Source organism: Ambystoma mexicanum, chromosome 9, assembly GCF_040938575.1.
Source record: "Ambystoma mexicanum isolate Mex_15411 chromosome 9, UKY_AmexF1_1, whole genome shotgun sequence".
NCBI classification, from domain to species: domain Eukaryota; kingdom Metazoa; phylum Chordata; class Amphibia; order Caudata; family Ambystomatidae; genus Ambystoma; species Ambystoma mexicanum.
In genome coordinates, this window is record NC_090931.1 from 186,362,726 (window position 1) to 186,378,823 (window position 16,098).

The window sequence follows — 16,098 nt, forward strand, 5'->3', positions numbered from 1 at the left end:
GGGGGTGGCGGCGTCGCTCCTTGCATGTTCCCACGTGGGTTGTAGTGGTGATCCTCGTCGCCAAATTATGTTGTATATTCTTGCACAGATGACAGGAGGCGTGATGACAGGCTGGATGGCTTTTATTTCACTTATAACAAACTGCCATCAACATGTAAGTAGTGCAAAGTCTGAAGGCTAGGCAGGCTTGCCTAATAACTGTTTCTGGGCTGAGAGACAGAAATGTCCAATATTAATAATGGCCCCAGGCCCAAATCTCGGAGGAGCCGGCAGGACGCGTCTTGCCGCGTCCTCTGGTGCTCCCGTAATGCGCGCGAAGCGCGCGGGGGCGGTCCTAGCCACCAACGCGAGATCTCGCGAGAGTAGGAGACTCTCGCGATATCTCTACAGGAGGGAACACGGGAAAATACAATGACATTCTTACAAGCCATGAACAGTAAGGATGTGAAATTAACTATTGTACTCGGCCTGACGACATTTCAGATAGTGCAAGTGCTAAGATATAGATAAAGAAGGGAGGGGGAGAGTGGGAAGGAAATGGAAACAGACAGGCGACTACGTACTAGGCCTGTCAACATTTCAGACAGTACTGCGGGAGGAGGGGCAAGTAAGGGGAGGGGAGAGGAGACAGACAAGGTTGCTATCATACTAGGTCCAGGGACAATTCTGATAGAGAAGCAAGAGGGGAGAGAGAATACAATTGCAAAAGTCAGTAGTAACACATGATGTTGCAAGCCTGGATACAAGATGAAGATGGGAACAGCATGATTCAGGGCCACCATGAGAAAGGGTAATGCACCATGAATCAGTGAAGTCCATAAAAGTCACATCCAGCATTGGCCACAACACGGTGATGGTGAAACCAGAATATATCAAGACAGACTCCTGCAGAAGTAGGCTGGAGGGGGAGCAGGGTAGAAGAATCAAACAAAACAGGCAACACCTGTGTGCGAGAAGGGTGGGGCACAAGGGAACATCACAGGGGACCAGAGAGGAGACGATGGCCTGTAGGAACAGAGGCAGTAAACCCATGTTGGTGCATGCTAACCTGCTGTCTGAGCAGGGGTTCGGGCCCTGCATCCTACTGGTCCAAACAGGAATTGCCTTTTTCATTGTCTGCACTGCGCTTCAGATGCCCGGGCGAGAGACGCCCTTGAGCTAAGAGTTAAGAGCAGGAAAGAATTGGCAGGGCTAAGAAGGTGGGCGAGGCTTGGGCTACATGAGCAAGATCCACTTGCACCTGCTCCCCATCTGCAAAGGAAAAGAGGCTGGAGAGCTCCTTAAGTAGGGAAAAAGAGCAGCAACCAGGAAGGCACCAGGTGGTGTGGGTTGGGAGGGGGTATGGGTATAGAGGGAAGGTTAGGGCATGTAATGGGGGCACGTGGGTCTGGAGGGACGGGTGTGGGTCTGGTGGTAGGTATGGGTCATTTGGGTGTGGTTCTTATGAGGGTTCAGAAATGTGAGGCGGACACATTTTAGAGGGTTTTTCAAACAATGCCATTTTATTAAACCATCATTTTTAAATCCAACACCTTTCTCGCCCTACTATAACAGGGATTTCCCAGCCTAATTAACCTAAGGAGACACACTCTAAAATAACACGTCTGGCCCTCACAAGTATACACAAACTTAAACAAGAAAGTATATGGCAATTGGTAAGACAAATACCTGTATGTGTAACACCTTTAAAGTTGATATTTATGACCTGAGTGAATCCCCTTTCCCCAGGCTCAAAGTCAGGTCCGACACAAAACAACAAGGACATTCAAGGTTGAAACAGAGTTCAAATATAGTTCTTAACAAAGTCTATTTGGATTGAATGAAACGCCCAACACTTCACAGTTCAACCCAGAGAAGATCTTTCTCCTCCAGGAAGTATATGTCATCCGCAACCGCTACCGCGGATGGCGGCTCCTTCCACGTTGGAGGCTCTCCGGCAGGTAGAGCCATTTAGTCCTTTCTTTGTATCTAGTACCTACCACCACCAATCACAGCACTGCCGGCAGTTTATCTGTCATCCAAGCCCGACAGTCGCTGCGTTTCAACCGTTGCTGGCGCTCTCTCCAGCGGCTCGTGTTTTTGCGCTCTCCAGCGTTGCCCTCTGCTAGCCTCGACTTGCAGCGGGTCTCCTTTGCTTGCTCACTCCTCATTTTTGGTATAGGAGTTCTTTTCCTCTTACCTATTTCGCTGTTTGATTACAGCGGCAGTTTTTTGCTTTTTGCAGCATTTTGTACTTGCCGATCCTTCGGCTCTTCTTCGTTTTTTCTCTTTCTAGACTCGCCGCTCCGGCGGCGGGCGTGCTATTTTTATCCTTTCGCTTTGCCGCTCTTTTCTCTCGCGGCTCTCCAGTTTTCCTTTTTTCTCTGTCCATCAGTTTTCTTTTCTCTTTCTCTCACCGCTCCCAACTTATCCGTGGCCTGGTTCCTTCCACCATTCTTTGGAGCATTGGATATCCCTCCTGAGTTCTAACCAGTGGATCACGCATCAGCTTCCAGTTCGATTCGTCCCACTCCTCTTTACCAGAACTTCCTAAGGGTTTTTTCCCACTTGTGGGTTTTTCCCTTTCTTGTCCGGCCTGTTCCCGGTCAAGGGGTCCCAGGACGGCTGTCCAGTCAGCGGTCACTGTGGCTTCTCACCGAGACAGGCAAGTGCTACCTAAAAAACAACGGGATTACCTGAGCCGGCGAAACCTACAGAACACCGGTGACTCTGAGGACTCAGGTGAGGAGAGTGTGGAGGGAAGAAAAGAGAAAGGGGAGACACAGCTTTCACAGCCACGTAAATCACAGATTGAAACGCCTTCTAGGACCAAGATGTCTGCCGAAGAACAAGTCCAAGAATTATGGAAGGCTTTTCAGGCCATGTCACTGGAATTACAGGGGGTAAAGTCGGAGAATGCCCTTCTAAAGCAAATGGTAGCGGTCCGGGAACCCTCACATCCTCCGGAATTGCCTCCTATGACTCTTTCGTCAGGAAGATTTGATGGCTCACCTAAAAGGGTGAAGGAATTCCTGGAAGCCTGCAATGTATGTTTTACCTTCAGACCACACACCTTCTCTACAGATCAAGCCAGAGTAGGTTTCATGATCTCCAATATGACAGGGAATGCTTTAGCCTGGGCTACTCCGCTAGTTACGAGCAGCAATGCTATTCTACAGGATTGCTCAGGTTTCCAGAACCTATTGAAACAGACTTTCGAGCGACCTGAACTATCTTTTACTGCAGGTGAGGACCTGCTGGATGCACGACAGGGTGCACTGGATGTGCTGTCATATATTTCCTCTTTTAAGACACTGGCGGCAGGAGCAGGATGGTCCGAACAAGCACAATACGCTGTATTCCGAAGAGGGTTGAGAGAGGAGATCAAAGATGAGTTAGCCAGATCTCCACGCTCTCCCACATTTCCAGACTTACTTGCTGCCGCGCTCCACATTGAATACCGTCTCCAAGAGAGAAGGACAGAACGCAGGAAACAAAGAGGACCAGGAAATCTCATGAACCCTCCTTCACACTCTCCTTCTGGACGATTCACCTCTACTCCAAGCGAAGAACCGATGCAGATCGGAGCTACCAGAGCACCTCTATCGTCAGCGGAGAGAAGGCGAAGAAGAGAAAATGGGTTGTGCGCCTATTGTGGTTCCGATCAACATGTACTGAAGGACTGCTCTGAAGTACCGGAGAAGAAGGTGGGAAACGATTACCCTCGGCGCCAATAGGGACGGGCAGCCGGGGGTATTCAGATCTTTTTCAGCGTCCCTATGTCACACTTTCGGTATCAGCGTCAGAATCCCAAGAGGATTCCAGACTGATGGTACTATCTGTTACCTTGAATTTGAATGGAAGACTGGTAGAAACATTAGCCTTATTGGATTGTGGAGCAGCCGGAAACTTCGTGGACACTCTGTGGGCAGACAAGATGGGGCTCACACGGATAGTACGGAAGGTGGGTCAGAAGGTAGAAGGAGTGGACGGTACACCTTTGTCATCCGGATTAATCACTCATACCACTGAACAACTCTCCATGGTCATCAACCAACACACAGAAAACCTGCAGTTCGACATCATTAGAGCCGCACATTTCCCCATAATCTTAGGCATTCCCTGGCTGCGCAGGCATAATCCGTATATCGACTGGACGGAAAATCGACTAAGCTTTTGCTCTACTTACTGTTCGGTACACTGTTTTCCTCCCGATACCAGGGCGGATCAACAGTCTATCAGAGTTCTCTCCAAGGATCATATAGGTATTCACGCGCTTCCTAGTTTCTGTGCAAGATATTTCGGGGTATTTCAAGAGAACCTTCACGCTCAGCTACCTCCCCATAGACCAGAAGACTGTGCAATCGATCTCGAACCTAATGCACTGGTACCATTTGGGCGCATGTTCTCTCTCTCTCAGGCCGAGAAGAAGGCATTAAGAGTCTATCTAGATACCAACTTGGAGAACGGTCTTATTAGACCTTCGAAGTCGCCTGCTGGCGCCTCCCTGTTCTTCATTAAGAAAAAAGACTCGACTGATCTTCGACCCTGTATCGATTACCGGGGCCTCAATAAGGTTACAATCCGTGACCGGTATCCCATGCCACTCATAACCGACATTATTGAGGCAGTACAAGGGGCTCGAATATTTACAAAATTGGATCTCCGAAATGCGTATCATTTGCTTCGCATCACCGAGGGGGACGAATGGAAGACGGCTTTTCGAACTCCATTCGGTTTGTTTGAGTACAGAGTAATGCCGTTCGGCCTAGTGAATGCACCGGCTATATTCCAAAGGTTCATGGACAGGCTATTCTCTGATCTGCTGTCAGTCTCAGTCATCATCTACCTCGATGACATTCTGGTTTTCTCCCCTACCCAGGAGGAACACGTTCAACATGTCACACAAGTACTGTCTCGCCTTCAGAAAAATCAGTTGCTAGTCAAGAGCGGGAAGTGTAAATTTGCAGTATCCTCAGTTCACTATCTCGGATTCATTCTTTCAGAGGAAGGGGTGGCCATGGACCAAACCAAGGTGGATGCGATTCTGGATTGGCCAGCTCCTACTTCAGTCCGAGAAGTCCAGAGATTCCTAGGACTAGCCAACTACTACCGCAGATTCATTTCAGACTTTTCAGAGGTAGTATACCCGATTACGCGCTTACTCAAGAAGGAGGCTATTCCTTTTTTTTGGTCTGAGGAAGCAGAGAAAAGCTTCAACTTTCTCAAAAGATTGTTCTGTACTGCTCCCATTCTCCAGCATCCGGATCAATCAAAACCTTTTGTTCTGGAAACGGACGCGTCTGCGGTAGCTGTAGGAGCGGTGCTTCTCCAGTTTATCCAAGGAGCGGAACACCCCGTAGCCTACATGTCAAAGACCCTTTCTCCCAGCCAGCTCAACTATTCGGTACTGGAGAAAGAACTCCTGGCCATGAAACTAGCCTGCGAAGAGTGGCGCCATCTCCTGCTAGGAGCCAGACATCCTTTTCTGATTAGGACCGATCACAAGAACCTCAAGGTATTACAAGAATTGGAATGTTCAAATTCCAGACAGGCCAGGTGGGCACATCACTTCGCACAGTTTGAATTCCAAGTCTCGTATATCCCGGGATCCCAGAACAGTCTGGCGGATGCCTTATCCCGCAAAGACTCTACCAAGGAACACTTGGAAGTAAAGAGGGAATCCATGTTCAAACGCAACCAAATTCTGGCCTTGGTTGGTTCTTTCCTCAAAGAAGTGAAGACTGCCCTCACTCAGGAAAGACTTCAAATACCCCTACGTAACACCTCTCCTTTTCAACAAAGAGGTGACTGGTTATTCTACAAACAGAAATTTTACATCCCCACGGGTCCTCTTCGTTCGAGAATTCTAAAGTGGAGTCACGACTCTCGCTCGGCCGGCCATAGAGGACCTGAGAGTACTTTGGAACTTCTCTCTAGAACATTTCTTTGGCCAAATGCTAGAAAGGAGACATACGAGTATGTCAACACTTGTCCAATTTGTGCCAGAGCCAAGTACCGCCTAGGAAAACCATTGGGTCTGCTCACTCAGGTCAAACTTCCAACGCGCCCTTGGGGTCTTATATCGACCGATTTCATAGTTGATTTGCCTGTTTCGGAATCCTGTACCTGCATCATGGTCACAGTAGACGCTTTTTCAAAGTTGGCTCATTTTTCTCCCCTTCCTGGTCTGCCCACTGCTGCTAAGATGGCGGAGGTTTTCTCTCGAGATATATTCAAGCTACATGGTCTTCCCGATAAGATAATCTCGGATCGGGGAAGTCAGTATATCTCAAAGTTTTGGACCGCCTTCTGCCACCGTTTGGGCATTGAAAGAGCTCTGTCTTCAGGTTTTCACCCAGAGACCAATGGTCAGACGGAACGCCTTAATGCAACACTGGAACAATACTTAAGGTGTTATATTTCTCAACATCAGGACAACTGGGTATCGCTGCTTCCCACAGCGGAATTCTCATACAACAATACTAGACATTCCTCGACAGAACTCTCTCCTTTCTACTGCACTTACGGGGTTCACCCTCGTGCAGTATTTCCGGAGGTTCCCAGTTATACTAACTCCCCTACAGTGGAAGAGGTATTAGGAAATATCAAGGAGGCCCAAACCTCTGCTATGCGGAGTTTAGAGATTAGCAGAAGACGGACGAAATCCAGTGCCGATCAACATCGGAAAGAATGTCCTGTTTGGAAGCCAGGGGATCAGGTGTGGTTATCCACCAAGTTTCTACCTAGATGGACAAGGCCTTCTAAACTGTCTCCTCGTTTTCTGGGACCTTTCACTATTCTCTCTAAAGTGAATCCTGTAGCTTTCCGCCTTCGGCTTCCTTCCTCTCTTCACCGCATTCACCCGGTCTTTCATTCCTCTCTTCTCAAACCTTACCATCCCGATCTTCACCAGAGAACTATCCCCAGATCTATACTAGCAAAGTCCTCGGAGCCTGAGGAATATGAGGTATCTAAGATCCGTGATTCCAGGTATTATCGTGGACGTCTTGAGTACCTTCTGTCCTGGAAGGGATACCCGGAGTCGGAGGACTCATGGGAACCGGCTTCTCAGGTTCATGCACCAAGGTTATTGGCTACTTTTCACCGCCGCTATCCGGGGAAGCCTGGGGCGGTTAGGTGGGGAGGGGGTCATACTGTCATCCGCAACCGCTACCGCGGATGGCGGCTCCTTCCACGTTGGAGGCTCTCCGGCAGGTAGAGCCATTTAGTCCTTTCTTTGTATCTAGTACCTACCACCACCAATCACAGCACTGCCGGCAGTTTATCTGTCATCCAAGCCCGACAGTCGCTGCGTTTCAACCGTTGCTGGCGCTCTCTCCAGCGGCTCGTGTTTTTGCGCTCTCCAGCGTTGCCCTCTGCTAGCCTCGACTTGCAGCGGGTCTCCTTTGCTTGCTCACTCCTCATTTTTGGTATAGGAGTTCTTTTCCTCTTACCTATTTCGCTGTTTGATTACAGCGGCAGTTTTTTGCTTTTTGCAGCATTTTGTACTTGCCGATCCTTCGGCTCTTCTTCGTTTTTTCTCTTTCTAGACTCGCCGCTCCGGCGGCGGGCGTGCTATTTTTATCCTTTCGCTTTGCCGCTCTTTTCTCTCGCGGCTCTCCAGTTTTCCTTTTTTCTCTGTCCATCAGTTTTCTTTTCTCTTTCTCTCACCGCTCCCAACTTATCCGTGGCCTGGTTCCTTCCACCATTCTTTGGAGCATTGGATATCCCTCCTGAGTTCTAACCAGTGGATCACGCATCAGCTTCCAGTTCGATTCGTCCCACTCCTCTTTACCAGAACTTCCTAAGGGTTTTTTCCCACTTGTGGGTTTTTCCCTTTCTTGTCCGGCCTGTTCCCGGTCAAGGGGTCCCAGGACGGCTGTCCAGTCAGCGGTCACTGTGGCTTCTCACCGAGACAGGCAAGTGCTACCTAAAAAACAACGGGATTACCTGAGCCGGCGAAACCTACAGAACACCGGTGACTCTGAGGACTCAGGTGAGGAGAGTGTGGAGGGAAGAAAAGAGAAAGGGGAGACACAGCTTTCACAGCCACGTAAATCACAGTATAGTTCAAGAAGTTCTTTAAAAAAAATGTACTGCTTCTCTTGCAGTGCCTTGTAACACAACAACTTCTTCACTCAGAAAATATCACAATGCTTCTTCCTTGGCACAATGAAACAAGTCTGCATCCTCAGAAATAGCACAGTGCTTCCTCCTTGGCACCATGAAATACAAGATTTGCTTAACAGTACTTTTGGCACCATGAAACACACAACACTCCTCAGTGCTTTTCTCTTGGCACCATGAAACACAAGACTCTTCTCACAGTGCTTTTCTCTTGGCACCATGAAACACAAGGCTCATCTCTTGGCACCATGAAACGAAAAACTCCTTACACCGTGCTTTTTTCTTGGCACTATGAAACACAAGACTCTTCTCACAGTTCTCTTGGCACCGTAAAACACAAGACTCTGCTCATAGTGCCTTTCTCTTGGCACCATGAAACACAAGACTCCCCTCACCAATGCTCCTAATAGGATTTTGAGGTGAGAGTATGTTGGTGCCTATTTTGAGATTTGAAGAGTAAATCCAAATTCAAGAGAGTAAAAATGAGTATTCACCTTTGCAAGAGAGTACAAGGTATTGGACATCCATCCGATGTGTGCATAAAGTTAAACGTTTGGAAAATACTAGAAACAGTATAGTCGTATTTCATTTGATCTGGCTTCAAATAAGTTTTTACACTTGTGGAAAATGCTCTCTCACGCAATAACTTGTAGTTGTGTGCTATCCAGCTGCATCTTCATGACATTAGGACACAGGACCTCATAGGAACTTACTATAGCTACAGGACCATATACCAACTAGTTGGGTATTCATAAATAAAGAGTCCCTTTCTCTACCTGCATCACTACTATGCTTTTCTCCTCTGACTGGTGCTGCCGCTTTACCTATGTTTCATGGCATCTTCCTCATGTTTTGGCTCTACCCTTCCTGTTGCTACTTGTTTTCCTGTCTTCCACTTTTCTGCTCCACCTCTCACTATTGAGTGTTTCCATGCTTATTGTTATGGTCTCTTGCTCTGTATCGCTCTGCATATCCTGTCTCAGAATACTATTATTGCTGTTCCTCTCCTCTGTCTTGCTGTCCCCATTGCTGAAACTCCAGTGCCTTTCACTTGTGTTAATTCCTCAGGTATCTCTCGCATTGTATACCCTGGCTCTCCCTCCTTTCCATTACTTTCTCCATTCTGTCTGCCCAACATCAGCCCATTGTTGTCCTGTATCTCCTAAGTCCGTAATTGCTCTTCATGTCTTCTTTTTATTTGGAATTTGGCACAGCGTTTATAAGTGATACAAGCTGAAAATGCATTTTCCATCTATAAATATTTTTCAGTTTGAAAATTAGAGGCTGGTTCCTTTTAAATGTATGCAGACTTGCTTTTGGAAGTTAGGCTGGAAATTGCATATTTAGCCTTTCTATCGGCAGGTGCTGAATTTGTTTCCATGCAAATGCGTTACCGGCACGGAATGCCAAGTATGGCAGCACAGCTGAGATGTGTGAGTTCTGAACCATCAAACATATCAAACATTTACCCCGCGGAAAGTTAAGTCAGTTCTGCTATAATGCAAACCTTTTATCTCCATCTTCAACACATATCACTGCATGCATGAGCACGCCGAGTTATTGACAGTTTTGGAACTCGCAGGTGAAACATTGATCTGTGTGGCAGGTTTATCAACCCATTGAACTAGGTTTCCTGACAGGCTTAGGCAGGAAACTAACTTATCTGAAAGGCAAGTTTGGTTGGGGAATCGCAATCCCATGCACGTCTTACCTGACATAACTGGCTTATCCCAATCACCATGCCTCTTTCAATGAACTATCCTACACCTGAAGCAGGAGATGTATAGAGGTACCAGAGATTTGGCAGACATGGGAGAATCAGAAGTTAGGAAAAGCACAATACTGACAGCAGGATGCCCTGAATCCTACCAAAGCAATGCAGTTTTTCTCTCACTGTCCACCAGTGTGCCTACTACCAGCTCAGGAAAGTGGAGGAGAGAGCTTAGAGACTGTTTCTCTTCACTGCTTTAGCTACATACTGAAACTGCAAACACATGTTGATACTGTGTCATTACAATGCCACTGCTGAAATATTCAGGTACTGTTCCAAAACATAGCAGTCCTTCTAGAAAATCTGGTCATGATGCCACTAAATGTGCTTTAGCCCTTCTGTGAATAGTTTATTGTCCCATATGGCAGCTCCGCTGAGCAGCTACAGTATGATATGATATGATATTTTTTTTTGAAAATCAAATTTTATTAGCTTTCGCACCAGTGTTACAACAACGCAGAGCATATTTAAACATGAATAAACAGGAAACCAGTTATAACCCCTCGCCCCCCTCCCCTTTCCACCCCCCGACCCCCCACCTGTTCAAGTTCTCAATAATTGCATATTTGACGGGTTCCGAAAAGAGCATAGCAAAGTTTACATGTTGTGCACTTGGCACGCCGAAGTCATGGGCCGAGCTTTGAAGGACTCGGAGTTGGACCAGTAAGCGCTGGTCTGAGGTCCCCAGAGGGGGGTTCTCCGGATCTGGAGCCTAAGATTACACTGTGCGGCCGTATTTTTCGAAGAAGGGGAGCCATATTTCCTCAATGTTGGATCTAGATTCGTCGAGTAAATGCGTGAGGAATTCCATGTCGTAAATGGCCCGTACCTTGGTTACCCATGCTTTTTCCTCGGGCATTCCGGGGTTCTTCCATTTTTGTGCCAGGCAGCACCTGGCCACCACCAACATAACCTGGAGCATGTGGTCATGGGTATTTTCATGATCGTCGCCAATGTCAATTCCGAAAAGGAGAAGCCAGGGGCAGGCAGGTCGCTCCACCCCATCTATCCCCTTAATCCATGTCAAAACCTCCTCCCAGTACTTTCGGACCACCGGGCACCTCCACCACATGTGAATATAATCCCCCCTTTCGGTCTTACACTTCTAGCAATGTGGGTCATATCCAAGCGTCATTCTGGCAATCCTCTGCGGGAGGTAGTGCCAGCGATGCAATACCTTGAGGGCCTGGTGGCGATACTGGAGTGAGGCTGTGGAGCGGTTAGCCCGCCGAAACATCTCCCTCCACCTCTCGTCGTCGATCTCCTCACCCAGGTCCTTTCCCCATTGTGTGCGTGCAGTTGGGGGGTCTCGTGGGACAGAAAAGAGGAAGAGCTTGTAGAGGCGGGAGCCCCTCGCCGAAAGGAGTAATTTTTCGAAGTCTGTAAGGTCTCTCCTGAGGGTGTCCCCCCAGGATGGTTCGGTGAGGACTCCCTTAAGCTGGAGATAGCGAAAGAGGGACAGGGTGCCTATCCCCAGGGCCTCCTCCAGATATTTCAAGGGTAAGAAAGAGCCCCCCACCCAGAGGTGACCAGTCCTGCTAAGGCCTGCCTCGAACCACGTCTGGTACGCCACTGGCTCCGCTATCTTGGCCAGGAAGGGGGGGCCCAGATGCAGCTCAAGGGGGAGGGCCAGGTTGTGAGCCAGCGGTAGTAACCCCCTCCCTCTTTCCATAGGGACCACAACACTTTTAGGACTGGGTGACACAAGACACTTCTGGGGATCTTTTTCCTCGAGACCCAGAGCCATTCCTCTATGGTGACGGGCGCGAGAGGCCCGTTGTCCATGGCTACCCATTGTTTTTTCGTCCCCGGGGCAAAGTGGTCGACCAGGACCCTCAGTTGGGAGGCCCTATGGTATGTTTCAAGGTCAGGGTATCCCACCCCTCCATCCTCCTTCTGTCTGGTCAGCACCTCGTAGGAGATTCTGTGTTTCTTCCCTGACCAGAGAAAGTTGAGGAGGACTTGCTTCGTTTCCTTGAAAAACGTTTTGGGGATCAGCACCGGGAGCATTTGGAAAAGAAATAAAAACTTGGGGAGGATTACCATTTTTATGAGGTTGAGACGTGCCATCCAGGAGAGCCCCGACCCTGACCATCGCTCTATGTCTTTCCGGATTGCTGACCAGAAGGGGGGGAAATTGGCCGGGTATAGGCCCTCGGGGTCACGGGTGACCTGGACTCCAAGGTACCGGAATCCGTCGTCTCTCAGCCCGAAGGGGAGCCCGTTAACAAAGGTCATCTCTGAGTCTGGTAAATTACCCCCTATGAACGCCACCGATTTCTCCAGATTAACTTTGTACCCCAATAGGTCCCCATAGCGCGAGAGGCCCTGCAGCATTCGGGGGACTGTTTGGGATGGTTTTGTGATATAGAGCAGTGCATCGTCAGCAAAAAGGCAGACTTTGCACTGCATCTCTCCGACCTGTACCCCCATGATGGCCGCATCTTTGAGGATTGAGATTGCCCATGGTTCCATCACGAGCGCATAAATTAGGGGGGACAAAGGACATCCCTACCGTGTACCACGCTCGAGGGGGAATGTCCTCGACTCGGTCCCATTTGCCACCACTCTAGCGGAGGGGGAGGAGTAGAGTGCGGAGATCCAACCCAGCCACCTCGGGCCCATACCCAGGGTCGTGAATACCTCCCTCATAAAGGCCCAGCTGACCCTGTCAAAGGCCTTCTCCGCATCAAGGGCCAGTAGAAGCGCGCCCTCGTCGCGGACCCCTCTCGAGGCAAGCACAGGGAGCGTCTTCCGCATATTATCAGAACCCTGCCTGTTCAAGACAAATTCCGCTTGGTCGGGGTGTACCAGGCGCGGGAGGCAGCCCTCAAGTCTGGTGGCCAGGACTCTGGCAAAAATCTTAGCGTCCAGATTGAGGAGTGAGATGGGTCTGTAAGACCCACATTCCGTCTGGTCCTTGCCGGGTTTGGGTATAACAGTGATGAGGGCCTGCAAAAATGTCGGTGCAATGGACTCCCGGTTCCTGATCTGGTTAAACAATTTGGCCAGGGGCTTCAGCAGGACGAGTTTGGACTGTTTGTAAAAGTCGGCTGTGTAGCCGTCTTCCCCCGGTGCCTTTCCCACCTTCAATCTTTTGATGGCGCCCTCCACCTCCTCCTCCGATATCTCTCTCTCCAGGACCTCTAGCTCCACATCGGACAGCCTGGGCAGAGGGTGTTCCGCCAGGTAGGCACGGATGTCCTCCGGTGATTCGCCTACCTTTTTGGAATAGAGTTTGCTGTAATAGTCAGCGAAACACTCCACTATTTCCTCGCGGCCCCCGTGAATCCCGCCCGCTCCATCCCTGAGACGAGTGACTCCCCTCTCAACCCTGCAGCCCCGAGCCCTCTGCGCCAGTAGGGTCCCCACCTTATCTCCCCGTTCATAGTACCTCTGCTTAGTGTATCTCATTTTCTTGATGACTTCCCCTATGAGGACCGTATGGAGTTCCTGTCTTTTGCCCTGCATCTCCTCCAGGAGAGCCCCTCGATCCACCCCCGGGAGGCCCAGTCTGGATCGCAGAGCGCCCAGCTCTGCGTGGAGTTTACCCTCGATTAGGCCTCTCTCCTGCTTACGGCTCGAACCCTCCGCTATGAGAAGGCCCCTGAAGGTGGCTTTTGCGGCATCACACACCATGGACATATCCGTCTCGCCGGTATCGTTTGTCTCAAAATAGGCCAGCATTTCCTGCCTCATGAAATAACGAAATACTGGGTCCCTGAGGAGTGTATCATTGCAACGCCATCGGGAGGATCTTGGGGAGATGGGGAGTGACCAATTCGCTATGAGGAGTTTGTGGTCCGACCAAGTTATGGCTTCCACCTTCGGCTGTTGTGCCACCCCGTTCCCCTCCTCCGAGATTAACAAAAGGTCGATTCTGGTGTAGGTGCAATGAGGGGGCGAAAAAAAGGTGTACCCACCCTGGTTCGGGTTTGCAATTCACCAGATGTCCACCCAATAGTGCTCACTCAGGAGGGCCTGCAGGGCCAGATTGTCCTTGGAAATGCCCCTGGGTGTCCCCCCTCTCGCGGACCACCAGTCGAGCCTCAGGTCCATTATAAGGTTGAAGTCCCCACCCAGTATCATGGCTCCCTCTGCCCACTCATCCATGACATGAAAGACCTCGGTGAGAAAGTGTATTTGTTTTGAGTTGGGCGCGTATAGAGTGGCCAGGGTAACGCGCTCACCCTCACAGGTTCCCTTAATGCCCAAGAACCGACCACCAAAACCCCTCTTGGTTTCTATGTCTGTGATATGGAACGCCCTGCTCAGGAGGATTCCCACCCCTTCCTTCTTAGAACTTCTGTGTGAGGCCCAGTAATTGCACCCAATGTCTTTCCCCTTGATCTTCGATTCCCTGCCTTGCCTGTAATGTGTCTCCTGTAGGAAAAGAACCGTTAGGTGTTGCTTACGGAACATGTTGCTCGTGTGAGATCTCTTATTCTGGGAGTTTAGGCCCTTGACGTTCAACGTGCCTATCTTTGCTTCAATCATTGTCATTTTTCGTTACGCGCACTGATATCGCCTCTAAGTGTCCGCTACTCGGAGCCCGTTGCAGAAAAAGTGTCCATAGTTTGAGATGGTTTCCCCTCGAGCCCCCCGTGGGGCAACACCCCCTCCCCTCCTCCCCCTCCCCCTCCCCTTACCTGTTTTGTGGGGCGTTCGCCGCCGGGTCCCCGGGTGGGGATGTGACTGGCAACAAACCACCAGGGTCGCTTCCCTGGCCCCGGGAAAACATTTTCTTAGGTGTAGCGCTTTCCAACCTGTCTCTCTTTGTTAAGTACCGGCCCTTTCTGATCCGCAGTGGGGAACCCCGAGCCAGGCCCCCCCCCGACTATGGTACCTGGTCGTGTCTCCTTTGCCCCTAGCGGGGCGTATCACGACATGAGGCCCGGAGAGGCGTCGGCCGTTGTCCGTGTGGAGTCGCCGTGCTACTTCCTATGAAACCATACAACAGCCTCTAAATGGGCAACACTTCAACCCTGACCGAAGTCGATTAAACAAAGAACTCCCCACGGGTCGTGGGACGAAAACACTATGAACGGCGGGCTTTGGTTGCTGCTCGTACGCTCATATAGGATCTCCTCGGTCTGTGGGTGGATGTCTGGTTTTTTGGAATTTACGTGAGCCTTTGACCTTTAGCTTCCCCTGGGAGAGGTCTGGGCCTCGAGGGGCACGAGGGCGGTCTCCGTTGGTTTCATCCCGATTTTCTGATGGTCCCGTAATGTCGCCTGTGAGATCCTCTGTGGCCCTTCGGATTTCCGCCTCTGTGACTAGTTGGTACCTCTGGCCCTGCCATTCAAATACTAGGTGGAATGGGGGGCCCCAGCGATAGCGTGTCCCCTTTTCCTGCGGCCACCTGGTGATAGTGCCGCATTTCTTTCGCATCTGGAGAGTGAGGGCCGAGAGATCCTGGTAAATCGTCACCCTGCAGTTACCATGTTGAATATCCCGTATGGTTCTAGCCCTCTCCAACACCCTAGCCTTGTCCTTATAATAGTGAAATCTTGCAAGAACTGAGCGTGGACCTCTGCCCCCCCCCCGCCGGCCCGATGGACTCTATCAAGCAGGAGAGTCTCCCCCGAGTCCGACCCCAGGACAATCCTGATGATGTCTTGGATTTTGCTTTCGAGTCCAGCCGGGGTCTCTCCCTCTGTCTCCTCAAGGCCAAACATTCTCAAGTTGTTTCCCCTCTCCCGGTTCTCCATGTCGTCGACCTTGAGCCGGAGGTCCTCCTCGCGGCGGCGCAGTTCCTGAAATCTAGTTTCCATTTGTGCCTCGAGGATGTCCGTCGATGCCTCGTTACACTCAACCCCTTCTACCCGATCCTCCAGCGTTGAAACCTTGGCCGTGAGGTCCGCCAACTTGGCCCCCATGTCTGTCCTCATACCCCTAATCTCTTCTAGGATCGTTTGGATGTTGCTCTGTATGGCATTCATGTCCGGGGGTTGCGAGGCTGCAGGGCCGGTCTCCATTTCGAGGGACCCAGCCGTGTATTGGTATTGCGCAAGGGTCTCCCTCCAGTTCATGGGGTATCGATCGCACCAAGCTATAAGGTTCTCCTGAGGTGTCCGCCGGGTGGCGGGTGGCCCAGGCGCGCTCCCGCGACGGCCTGAGCCTTCTCCGGTGGTCGGGTGGGCGCCTCTGCCACTAATCCGGAGCCCCGTGGGGGCTGTGAGGAAGTAGGCGGTTGGGTCGGTGGTCAAGTGTGGAAA